Consider the following 13,515-nt stretch of genomic DNA (forward strand, 5'->3'; position numbering starts at 1 on the left):
ACAAGTCACAATGACAAGAAATAATGTTGCAATTATATGAAATAAAGTGAATGTTGTGAGATAGTCACGATGAGGAAAAAGTGGCAATTACAAGAAATAAAGTTGTAATTCTGAGTCACTTGACAAGTCATAATGACAAGAAATAATGTTTCCAAGTGAACCGTACCATTACCAAAACGTGACGTGTAAACTCTGCTGATCACGGATTGGCTGGAGAGAATCGTCACTACCTGCGTCACTGAACTTGCGACACAAACACAAAAGAACCGCTAGATTTAAATCAGCACAGCCAGCAAAGGATCGAACGCAACTGTTTTGAACGAGCGCACCTTTTTTTTTTAACAACCAAAAAGTGTTGCTGTCTGTTGCAGAAGAACAGACGTTCCTCTCGTTGATAGCAGAGGAGCGGATCCAGCGAGAGCTTCATGGGGTGACGTGGAATGAAAAAGTTTTTCAGGAGTCGCGGCAGTAGAGTTGTCTGTTAACAACATGTGAATAATCCCGCCCACTCGCAGTGGAAAAGCGCCATATGAGAGGGGCTGGGCTCTTTTGACTTGGGCCAGTATGTAAACACCCAGAACACCCTAACAACCAATTAGTAACACCCTGGCAACCACCCACAACACCCTAGCAACTTCTGTATGAGTAAACAGCACTCACATTTCTAGTTTTACTGTGAATTATGGGTCACAGAGGTTCACAGAAAGTCTTTATGGGAAAAGGGGCTCTGCTTAATGCACATTAAATCCTTAATCTCACAGGATTTCAGAGCTCCCAGTTTATCGTTCCACTACTCAAGACTATATGGCTTAGCTGGGCTGGCCTTAAAACTGCATTTCTCATAGATTTCAAACAATATTCTAATATATATATATATATATATATATATATATATGTGATATGACAAACTATAATGAAGTGATTCATAAAAAACAGCATTAATGTTTTGTCAATGCAACTATTGCTGTGATTACCATGGTAGGCAAACGAGACTCTTATTTAGCACCGAATAAAAATATGCAGTCTGACTAACTTGTAACCAAATGTTTGTGGTTTGTTTGAAAATCCTGTTGCAATCCCCCATTATTCACACCCTGCACTTCCAGCAAATGTCATATTTCCGCAGGCTGGCCAAAGTCCTGATAAACAGTTGTCTGGATGAGGAAGAAAGTAAGAGTCGTCTGTCCTGGAAACTGAAGAGAAACACTGCATGTGTAATTAAAAGCAACTGTGGCTGAAGGCTGATCATTATACTGAGGGGAAGGCCTGGGAAAAGTGGATGATGTCATGAGGAGCCCATCTTAAAACGGTTATATTTAGCATTTCTGTTTATCACCAGAGGGTTGGAGCACACTGGGAATAAAACCATCACTTAGTCTGTGGTAAATCTCATTAGAGAAACCAGAGAAAACAAACTGTTAAAATAGTGACGGCCTGATCCTGTTCTCTGACTGGAAACAGTGCCATTTCTCTGAGAAGTTGTGGTCATCTCTGATTTTACAGCAATTCTGAGATCATTTGATAATGTGCGGCACGAAGAAGACACACTGGCGCACAGCTTTCCCAAAGTCCATTATTAAAACACAAGCGGGATGCTGATAAGATCATATTTTACAGTGAAATAGCAGAGCGGCTGAATCGAGGTCCTTGAGTTTCCAGTGTGGTGTGACCACAGTAAGCCCCCGAACCGCTCAGTGCCCCCCTCACCCAAACGGACGCCTAGACTAACCGACCTACGGCTCCCAAAATTACAGCCATGGGCACACAGCACTCCTCATTATTATGTGCTACATGACTAAAACTCTCTATTTCTTGGAAGCTTGTGTGTCCGCGTGAGACAAGAATAACCAACATCATTTACTAAGAGCAATGCAAATTAGCATAGGGTTGCAAACAAGAAGAGCTGATGATGATCAGATGCAGATAGTTTACTAACAACATAGGTGCAAAATGGGTTAAGACATGCTTTTTGGGGCATTAAATAATGGTGCAAATACCAGTAAATTGACTAGGGCAAAACTTAGTAAATCATGTTGCAAGATTAATTTTAATACTCTGCTCCCAATAAATTTTGCATCTGACAGGAAAACAACTACAAATACATATGCACTAAAGTCAGCCACAATAATCCATGCTTTTAACTCTCCTTCAAAAAGAAGAACACATGGACTTGCCAACTAGGAGGTTAAACAGAAGCAAAGGTATCAACGACTTAAACGCAAACTATTCTTGCATTCTGTCACATTTGCACCTTTTCACTTAAGTGGTTAGACTGGGTTAGGTCCAGACTCCAGAATCAGCAAATTCACCTAAATCCGCGCATGCCAAAAAATTAAAAAGGGGGTTCGGGTTTGCAAAGGACAATGGCGGCCCTGTCTGATTTGGACTAATGTGAATTCCCTTTGACCATGTGTTGACTTTCCACATAAGATCCCTGCTGGATGTTCATTGGTTCTTTGGCTTCCAGAGCTGAGGGTGTTCAGATGAGCGGTCGGGCACGTGCTTGAGCTGGATTCGGTTTCATACTGGTGTTGAATGAGAAGAACGGATAAGATGTCAGACTTTCTACTAAATACAGATTTACTTTGGCTTAATTTAGGATTTGCCTCATATTGATGAAGTTTGCATCATTGATTCTGTTACTTTCCTATTTAATCTGCTTTGAAAAGCACTACATAAATTTAATTCAGCATACTTTCTGTACTTATTTCCTTCTCCAAATGTAAGACCTCTGCAAATGGCAATTAACGATTTTTATACTATTTACAATATTTCAGACTGTTTTCTGCCTTAAAAAGTACATTTTTAATACATTCTAAGGACCTGCAGGAAACATATTCGTTCAAGAAATGCACATCTAGTTTAGTATGTATTACATGTAATGTGCAAACATCAAATCAGTTTTCAAAGATCATAATGCACTCAACTCAATTACACAAATTTTCAGTCACAAGTTTAAAAAGCCAGTCTGTTCTAGTAACTGGCCTCTATCAATTTTGGCAGCGCTGGTCTGAGGGCATGTGGTGACACTAATTGAGTTGAGCTGGGCTAAAATAAGCTGTGAAGATGTTATCACGCCTTCTCCAGTGTTGTACCGTCTCCATGGCCTTTGTTCAATTACATGCTTCTGCTGCGCCCCAACAAGCGGCCCAGTGTTGAGTTTGAGCCAGGCTTAGCGAAAAACAACAGAACTCAAGGATCACCAATACCTATCGCATTCCTCCATCCCAAAGAAATTGGGTCTCTGCACACGAAAATGGGGGTTAATTAGGGAGAAAATCCAGCGAAAATTCCATACGGCAGCAGTCCAGACAGCTGGGAACAGAGGGTGCTTCTTCCAGCCCACAGCACAAAAGCATCAAGGCACTTTAGAGGGTGGATTAGAGCTGAGAGCCTGCAATGACTAGCAGTGGAAAAATGAAAACAGGAGAGACACGTGACGCATGCCAGGTCCAGTCTCTATTCTCTCTATGTTACTCTCTTCTCTCCTTTTCTCTGATAAAAGCTAAACAGCATGGCAATAATTACCTTTTCCAAAGCAAAACAAACACAAACAGCTGGCTAACCTAGTCAGCAAACATTTCACACAAAAAGCCAAAATGTTTGATGGACATTTGGCAATTCAGTCTGACCAGTAAGTTAATTATCCTTCACATCAACAAAATAAATGTTGCCTGACAAGAAAACTCTTATTAATTATACCTTCAGTATCTTCAACAAAAGGACCACAAAGTGAGCTGCGGTGCAAAAAAGTGCATGGCACATTTTACTTATATATTTTCTTACATATAAATGTTATAAATTCAAAGTCTAGTATTTACATTTCTGAAAATAATGTGCAATTAAACAAAACGGGTAAGAGGATTATTACTTACTAAAATATTCATAAAGCATTGTTGTTGGGCGTCAAAATTAATTTTACATTTAATCGTGTTTAACTGAGATCCTACATGTAAAACTGCATGGTATTGGGATTATAACAAAGACTCCCCACAACATTTATAAAAAAAATTTTAAAAATAAACTGTAAAGCGTTACTATGATCAGAAGCTTTTGTTTACCTCTCACCAACTCTAACCTGTTTTATTTTTACTTATAATTAATTATTTAGTGATTTGATCTGTCCCACTGCTTCTATTATAGCTAAACAGTTCTTGTTTGTTTTGTTTTGATAATGTGATCTACTGTATCGTTTTAAATTTCATTTATATGCAAAGAGTACATTTTTAAAAAACTATACCTGCAGGTAATATAATATTAATAAAATAAAAGGTGACTTAAGTGTACTTAAAGAGGACACTCTTAAAAAAGAGCACTTTGTAATAACACCATATGTAATAAAATACTTCATAGTACATTTTAAATAATTATGTTTTAAGAATCTTTTTCATGCTTTAAAGAAGTACACTTATGTTGATGTATTAACATACAAAACCACATGTAAAGTACTTTCATTATCATTTTAATTGTAGTGTGTTATTCTATATTTAATTGAAAGGTAATATATTTAAATGTACTAAATTGCAACTAAAGTTCAGCTAATTGCATTTAAATTTAAACTACAATACATCTTGGTTTAATTTTTAATGAATATACAATTAATTGTCCAAAAACATTTAGTTTTAGTGGTCCCACTTTATATTAAGTGGCCTTAACTACTATGTACTTACATCAAAAAATAAGTACAATGTACTTATTGTGTTCATATTGTATTGCAAAACATTTTTGCTGCTATTGAGGTGGGATACGGGTAAGGTTAGGGACAGGTTTGGTGGTATGGGTAGGTTTAAGGGTGGGTTAAGGTGTAAGGGATGGGTCAACAGTGTAATTATAAATGTAATTACAGAAATTCATTACAGATGTAATTACACGCTTATAAAATATAAAATATAAGTACAATGTAAAAACATGTATGTACACAATAAGTGCATTGTACCAAATGATTCATTTAAATGTAAGTACATAGTTGTTAAGGCCACTTAATATAAAGTGGGTCCATTTTAGTATATTCATTTAAAGTAGTCTACTCTTTTTAAAAGTATGCTAAAATGTACTTATTTTTCACAAGGGGGAAAAAAACTTCAAACCTTGCTCAAACGCAGACTAATAATAATGTGTGTGCTGTTAAATCAATAAGACAATGACAAATCCACCACCCTTGCGATCATTGTAATATGACCTTTGCAGCTGAGAGCTCACAATGCTTCATCAGTATTCTAGCGGAAAGGCGGCGTGAACTCTGCAGCTCAAAAGGTCACCAGTAGAGATGTAACGATTCACTCAACTCACGATTCGATTCGATTCCGAAACAGCAGACGAGCTGAACTAGACGCAGATTCACTCTCTGCCAGCAGGTGGCGCTTAAAGCGTTTCCTTGGTTTCCGCTGTAAACAAAGCAGCGCTGCACTTATGAACTTTAATATGCATTATACAGAGGCAAGATGAAAAGAAAAAATACCATCTAAACATTTCTAAAGACAGTAAGTTCCACTCAGACATGCATTCATATAAACTCCTGCCCCTAATTGAATCGCGATTTGTTTAGCATCTCAACCGATTTGAATCGTCACGTATTTGAATCGATTTTCAACCGGCTCGCGGTTAATCGTTACATCCCTAGTCACCAGAGAATGCCACATTATTACAAACAAACAAGCGCTATCTAATTTTACCTAGCTTTGATACAAGAAGGGTTATTCCTGACCCATCAAGTAGGCTGTGTTAATTGGGACAGGTGTGATAGCAGACTGGTCCTCAAGTGGTGGTTCATGACCCAAAAACCAACTGAAGCTCAGTTCTGAGGAGGATTTTATACAGAGTTATATACAGCAGGGAAACGATATTAAATGCTATTAAAAATTATTTATATAAGCATGCATGTTTATGATAGCAAAATAAATTGACTTATGAACTTTTGAAAATGGAGGAGAAAAAGCTTACCATTTATTGAGATTTTTAGAACATTTTTGATGATTTTGGTAGTGTTGGGTTGCTACTTGATGTCCAAAGTAAAATCTAGGTCCGAAAACAAAAACCATAACTAATGAATTAGCAGGCAGAGCATAAATAGCAATATCATTTTTCAAACAGTTATAATCATTTCCATTCGTGCCGCTTGCTTGGTTGTCACTCACGCAGTGGAAGACACTGTGACACTTTGGACAGAGATCAGATGCACAAAGACATTACAAGCCCAAATGACGCTTGGACAGAATTCAACCTCAGAAACGTTAGACCAAACTCAGCATTACGTTTCTTCACTGCAGCTCCATGTGCTTACAATTTACCAACAATTATCAGGTGCATTAGCGTCACTGAATAAACTTGGCATGCAATTGCCACACTGCCAGATGTCCAGGCGCAGTTACCTGGCTCTTACACTCAACTGAAATCAAACAACAGAGCTAATTTGTCACAATCAAAAGATGGAATCAAACTGCTAGTCAGCTGTAAATTTAGTGTGTAGTGACTGCAGTAGGCATGAGGCTTCTATACCAAAAGGGAAATGAGAATGCATCACGATCACTTACGAGAACCAATTATGTCATACTGGGATTAATGCATTGTAAAGAGCCAAGTGTGAATACACGCATGTGGGAATGCGATTTGAAGTCAGAAGTTCCGAGTTCTCAGTACAAACTTTTGACTGGAATGCCTACTCAAGTCGAGTTCCGACTCAGAAACTTGCAGGAACTACAACAATTAATATATAAGCAACTAGTAATATATTGTTATTAGCACTTCTGTTTGTCTGTGTCTCACTAAACTCAGTGGTGCACACAGTACTATCCAATATGTGGATGTGATACCTCTTTTATATCTGTTTTTATCGACTGGTATTGCTATATTGGACTTGTCCGTCTTGGTTTTCTGGAACACGGTCAACTCGGATGTGACGTCATTCCCAACTCCGACATCATACTTCTGAGGTAAATGGAACTCAGCATACATTTTACAACTTGAACTTCATTATGATATCAGGACAGTTGTATCATCCAAAATGTTTTACTTTATGCTCTAAAAAAAAAACTACATTAATTTTCATCATTGAAGAGGTGTATAATCACTGCATTTTTTTATTTTTAGTTTTAAATCAATTAAAAAATCTAGACAAATAATAAGCATATGTCATTGACCTAACTATTTTAATCAATCTGTTCCTCATACAAAGCTACCATATGAAGTAGGAACACTTGGAATAACATGCACAAGTTGTATGAACTATATTTATGATATTTTTATAGAACTTGTTAGCCCCGGGTCACTGTCTACTGTAGTTCTACAGAACGGTCTTTTTCCAAAGCCGTATGGGTTTGTTACAATATAAGTGTGAATAAATGATGATGGATTTTCATTTTTGGGTGAACTATTCCCTTAAATATCCAGAGTGCATCTTTACTGACTGAAAAACTTTTTTTCATCCTTTTAACCTTTAGGTCTGAAAACAACATAAGCCTGCTTAAATAATTCACCCAGAAGGTTGCCATCTATTTACTCACCCCCTCACATTTTTACAAACCTGCATGAACTACATTTCTTTTGAACAGAAAAAAGAAGGTATTTTGACCTTTATAGGTATTTATAGGTAGTTTTTCACTGTTATGGAAGTCAGCGGCTATACCAGCAACTGTTTGCTTACCAATATTCTTTAAAATATCTGTTCAACAGAAGAAAGAAAGAAACTCACACAGGTTTGGAACAACTTGAGGGTGAGTAAATGATGACAGAATTTTCATTTTTTGGGTGAACTGTCCCTTTAACCAAACATTTTTAGAAGATTATGCCAAATATAGTATTTCTGATGCATACCGTCATAGGCAAAACTCCAATTACAGCTCAAAATATATCAGAGTGCACATTCCATTATGATGTGGCCACTCTGATCAAAAAGACAGTTTGGTTGGATGCCGGAGGAGTGTGTGCTGGTGATTATGGGGTAGTGTTTCCATGACAGAGCCACATGGTATAAACATTCTGCTGCTGCTGAAGACGCTTGTATACTGTTCTGAGATGAGCTTCCTCTACCAAATCCATGGCTTTATTCGTGATAGAAGAGTCTGCAGCTGATGTTCTGAGCCCAATTCATCTCAGCACACTCTGGGAATCCAGCTGGTCTTTGGATGCTCTTTGAGATCTTGAGATCCTTAACAAACACTATGAGGCAGCGACAACAAAGAAGTGCGCGCGCACACACACACACAGCCTGGAGATGGGGGGTGGTTAAGACTCTTGAAGACACAATAAAGAGGCATGAAGACTCTTCGTGAGCAATATGCCTATTAAATCATTAATAGGTTTGTCCTATTAACTTAAGGCCCCTGCTATTAAAGAACATATGGGTGGAGATTATACTGCTCAGCATCGCTAATTAGCTATCATTACAACAAACCGAGGAAAATTTCATTAACATTATATTTTTATTTAATATTGAGGCAGCTGGGAGAGGACCAGAACATTTTAATCTGAGACATTTTAAACTGAGCTCTCAGTGCTCTTTCTGTATATCTACAGAATGTGGGACTACATTGTCATTTGTCAGCAATGGAAAGGTTCTTCATCAAATTTAGTAAATGACAAATATGACTGACCAAATGTTTCCAAACAGGTTTCCCAAACACTCCCGTTGGCCATTGGCTAGGCAAACAGTTAGTCCCGCCCAAATCTCACACCATCGGTTGAGCTAACGTTGCTATAATGTGCTGATCTGGCTGCTCAAAGAAACAGAGCATTTAAAAAATAAAAAATGCACACTTCTAAGGGATAGTTCACTCTGTCATCATTTACTCACCCTCATGTTGTTCATTCTTCAAAACATCTTCTTCTGTGTTCAACAGAAAAAACAAACCCATACAAATTTGGAACAACATAAGTGCGAGTATGATGACAGAATTTTCATTTTTGGGAGAACTATCCCTTTCAGTTTGAAAACCAGAAAGTGTCTAAATACTTCAGTCTTCATTTTGAAAAGTATATCTTCCAAAACAAGCATCCTTTTGGAAATATTATACTGTAGGGGTGTTTGTGCTATGTTTCTTTAAAATAATTACCACTTGGTATTTCCAATTAAATAAAAATCATACCTTTTTAACTGTTGCTTAAGTGTCCAAATATTTTGGGGCCACTGTGTCAATGATGTGCCATATTCTTACAGTAACAGAGAAAATGAAGAGACACGTAAGAAAAATAAGAGCTCGGTATTGTTTTGTATCTATAGTAAATACAATGGCAGAGAAAGTGAGATTCGTGGGGAAATGATTATGCATATTCATGTTGTAAGAATGATGCTACTACACTATCCTCTTGAGCCTGACGCGCACTGTTTCATAATATTGTGACATGCATCTAACAGTTAGTTGTCTCCTTACCAATGCTGATGGTTTTTTGGATAATATATACAAACTAAAATATAATCTACATTCGACAAAAAATAAATGTAAGTAACACAAACGTCTGTTACGCTCAACTTTGACAGTTTCAACCTCAAATTTCACAGCATTTACACTAGATATCAAACGCATCATGGAAATATTAAGAAAAGTTATCCACTCACCGCGGCTGGAATGAAGACAACTATTTGGCAATTAATAACTGTCATTAGACAATATTATCTTCAGACAACAAAATCCTTCAATATGACATAATCTTCCAGCGCAAGTGCATGTCGTTATCTTCGCGCGCAGAACGCCACATGAATATCAGGAGCCCTGAAACCACGCCTCCACCCTCTCCAAACTCTCTCTAAAACAGAGTACTAGTTGTTATTCACATTCCTGCTGAAGTTATTCACTTATTATCCAGCTTTAGAGCAGTTCACGTGAGTAATGTCACTTCACGCACTGTTTCCTTCTACTGTGTCCGAGGGGTTGAACGACTTCTGATTTTTTGAAGTCGACTTTTATGTGATGAAAGTCGAGTTGAAGTCGACTAGTCGCTGATGACGTCATTAATGAACAAATAAGTCTGGAGCTGTGATAAACAGCTTGTGCACAGCTATGGCATATGACACAGTGCTGCCCACACGGCTGTTGCTCCTATAACAGCTTTTTTATCAGTTCTTTTGTCTTTAAGTCGTTATATTTCTCACAGATTTCTGCTCGTTCTAAATCAGATACAGATAAAGTAGCACAGTAAAGATTACATTAATATGAATGCACTAGTGAGAGCGATTGCGTGTGTGAATTAATTCTACCTGGCAGCGTCTCTCTACTAGTAGTGAAGCTGTGGAATTTAGTTATTAGGAAATATGTGCTTGAACTTTTCAGTTTCCAAGCTATTTTATTGAGAAATCACAGAACAGTGTTGACAATACATTTCCGCGCTGAAGCATTGAAGTCGACTAGTCGATTAGTCGGTGCAACCCCTACTGAGTCCTAGCAATGTTCGATTGTTTTTTATTCGGATCTTTTCAATGAATCTAATGAACCGGTTCAAGAAATCACACATTTTCATCGGACTTTACATTTCCGACTTTAATAGCAAAAAAAGTAGTGGAATTATGTTTATGGTTGACAAACATGCAAAAACCAAGAGACATTTATTAGGCAAGAGATTGAACCATTTACAAACTTGACTGAAATGAAAAAAATTAACTGCATTTATTGAAGTCAAAAATTTATGTTTTTTAATATAGCTGAATCAACCTAAATATATTAATCTATACCTCAAAAACGACTTTATGTTAAATCAGGTATAAATATCTCTTTAAAGTAACAATTGCAGGTTACCACTTTTTGCAGTGTGTGACACATGAAATTACAATAAACCCTTAATAATAAAACATTTGTGAGGAAAAAATATAATAAAAAGATATGCCTACATCAAGCTTCATCAGAAATGTTGAGAATAAAATTAAAAAAAACTTAAGTACCAGCATTTTGGACAGCCTCTTGTAACGTTTTTTTTTTTTTTAATGAACTATTCATGGAAATCAGTCTGACTTCCCATGACATCAGTCACAAAGCCAATATAACAGACATGAGTGTGACCAAACCAAGAGCATGTTTAACGTTAAAGCAGCATTTCACTCAAAAATGAAATTCCTCTGATCATTTACAGAAAGCCATTGTATGGCTTATAAAGGCCTAAAGTAAAACTTTTTAATAGTGCTTTTTGTGTCATTTTGAAGCTTAAAAGCACCTAAACCGATTCACTCTTATTTTATTATAAAAAGCAGCATCAGTATTCTTCAAAATTTCTCTCTTTGTATTCAGTGGAAGCAGTTGTGTTCAATTGAATTTTGTGATCTATTACTTCACTGTCTTGTGTTCTTAAAGGCGGAGTGTCTAGAGATGGGACATTCCGCACATCTGCGTAAACACTTATTAAGATATCTAATGTGTTAACAAGAAAGGCCTGATTTCAATTTCTACAAGACACTTTGAGCTCTCTCAAACAAATTCCAGACTGTTTTGTCCACAAAAAGACATAAACCTCTAGTGCTCCTATTATGCCATTTTTAAGGCTCCTAATATTGTTTTGGGAGTCTCCTACAACAGCTTTACATGCATGCAAGGTCAAAAAACGCTTTAGTTTTTTCATAATATACATTTAATTTCACTGCATTTCTCAATGATTCGTAAATGATTCATACGAAGCAGTTCTAAGATTCAGTCTCTCTAAACCCCTCCTTTCCGTGAGCCTACTCTGCTCTGATTGGTCAGACGGCCCAGTCTGTTGTGCAGTCATCAGTAAAATTAGGGGAACACAAAAAAAATAAAAGATTGGGGCTGTACTGCTGTGGTATCATTGAAAAAACGAATGTCAACCACTGATTCTTTGCAGCCTCTTCATTCGGAAGTGAAAATACATTTACTTTCACAGCGTAGGACACAGCGTCTTCTCGACATGATGTTAACCACACGAACAAGCTACAGTGTTTGCGAGCGGAGTCAAGTTGTTCACAGCCGGCCAACATAGAACATAGTCGGGCATTATGAAAATGTGTTCCCCATTGACGTGTAGCCGTCACGGAAGTGGGATTCGAATTCCCGTCGACTCACAGACAGCTACAATACACACAGCATGAAAGGCAAAATTCAAAATGGCGTAATAGGGAAACTTTAAGAATGTTAATGAAACTGAATTGCTGTCAGGGTTAATGGTCAACAACAAAGTCAAGTGAGTTTTAAGCACAGCCAAGCAAATACTCACTGACTACCATGCTTATTTATCAGTAAAAATGGAGTCAGATAAATGGCATTTATAGAAAATATACTTCTTTTAACCAGTCACTTTCAAATTCCATTTTTATTCTTTCAACCAGTCTTTGAAATGCATGCATGCAGGATTGTGGGATATTAGGCAGTGAATTATTTGCCAACATTTCATATCTTGAAACATTTCCCCTCCTCATTTAGTTTCCGCAGTTTAATTCTCTCCCAACCCTTTGACCTCTCGTCTCAGAGATTCAAACCTAGCCAGCCAGACTATTAGGATGCATGTTGTCTATGCTTGACTGGGTAAGTCTTTTGCCTGAAATAGTTCATTGTTACTCCCGCCTCTGCCTTTCTTTTTCCATTGAAGTCACGTCTGTTTAGAGGGTCGTCCTCATTCACACAGACACGCGTGTGTTTTGTCGTAGCCTGCAGCTCTAGCGGTGGGCGCTGATCACACAAACATCATTACACACACCATTATTACCCCGGCCTCCCCTCCGGTTTGCCCGCATTGCAGTCTGAGCGCAACATTTCACATCTCGAGGCTCCTTGTTAATGACAACAGTGATCGCTCTCACCACCGAATCATAGCCGAGGGGCCCGAGAGTTAGAGATCTCAAGAGCAGAGAGACATATAATCATATCATGCGATGGAAACAACATCAGAGACCCCATGGGATTCGAACCAATCAGCATTACTATTCATTTCACTCCACCGAGGCAGAAAGAAACTCATCATGAGCCTTATTGACATGGAGGATAAAGGAAGATTGAAGTTTGCACAGTGGGATTTGAAGACAGATTAAAGGAAAAGTTTAATAAAGGCCCCAGAAGGGTGGGAATCAAGAGCCAGTTCCTTATTCAGAGCTAGTTTTGTGTTTTTTATTTTATTTTATTTTTTTCTAAACATGATGTTTGGTTCCATTAACAGTTCTTCAATGTAAGCTTGTTTCCACAATCGCTACTGAGTTAGAGATCTCAAGAGCAGAGAGACATATAATCATATCATGCGATGGAAACAACATCAGAGACCCCATGGGATTCGAACCAATCAGCATTACTATTCATTTCACTCCACCGAGGCAGAAAGAAACTCATCATGAGCCTTATTGACATGGAGGATAAAGGAAGATTGAAGTTTGCACAGTGGGATTTGAAGACAGATTAAAGGAAAAGTTTAATAAAGGCCCCAGAAGGGTGGGAATCAAGAGCCAGTTCCTTATTCAGAGCTAGTTTTGTGTTTTTTATTTTATTTTATTTTTTTCTAAACATGATGTTTGGTTCCATTAACAGTTCTTCAATGTAAGCTTGTTTCCACAATCGCTACTAAATTTACACTATAGTCAACTGAATTTCAGTG

At 37.5% G+C, this 13,515-nt stretch overlaps 1 long non-coding RNA gene across 1 annotated transcript; it reads right to left on the minus strand.

Annotated features, from left to right (window-relative positions):
• Positions 1–5,723: 5,723 nt before the first annotated feature.
• LOC107679686 (uncharacterized) lies at positions 5,724–9,670 on the minus strand. Its single transcript, XR_001633080.1, has 3 exons — positions 9,551–9,670; positions 5,941–6,015; positions 5,724–5,797 (listed from the first exon to the last, which is right to left on the minus strand). It is a non-coding gene; the product is annotated as an uncharacterized LOC107679686 (long non-coding RNA).
• Positions 9,671–13,515: the final 3,845 nt, after the last annotated feature.

Source organism: Sinocyclocheilus anshuiensis, unplaced genomic scaffold (assembly GCF_001515605.1).
Source record: "Sinocyclocheilus anshuiensis isolate Anshui unplaced genomic scaffold, SAMN03320099.WGS_v1.1 scaffold280, whole genome shotgun sequence".
Taxonomy (NCBI): Eukaryota; Metazoa; Chordata; class Actinopteri; order Cypriniformes; family Cyprinidae; genus Sinocyclocheilus; species Sinocyclocheilus anshuiensis.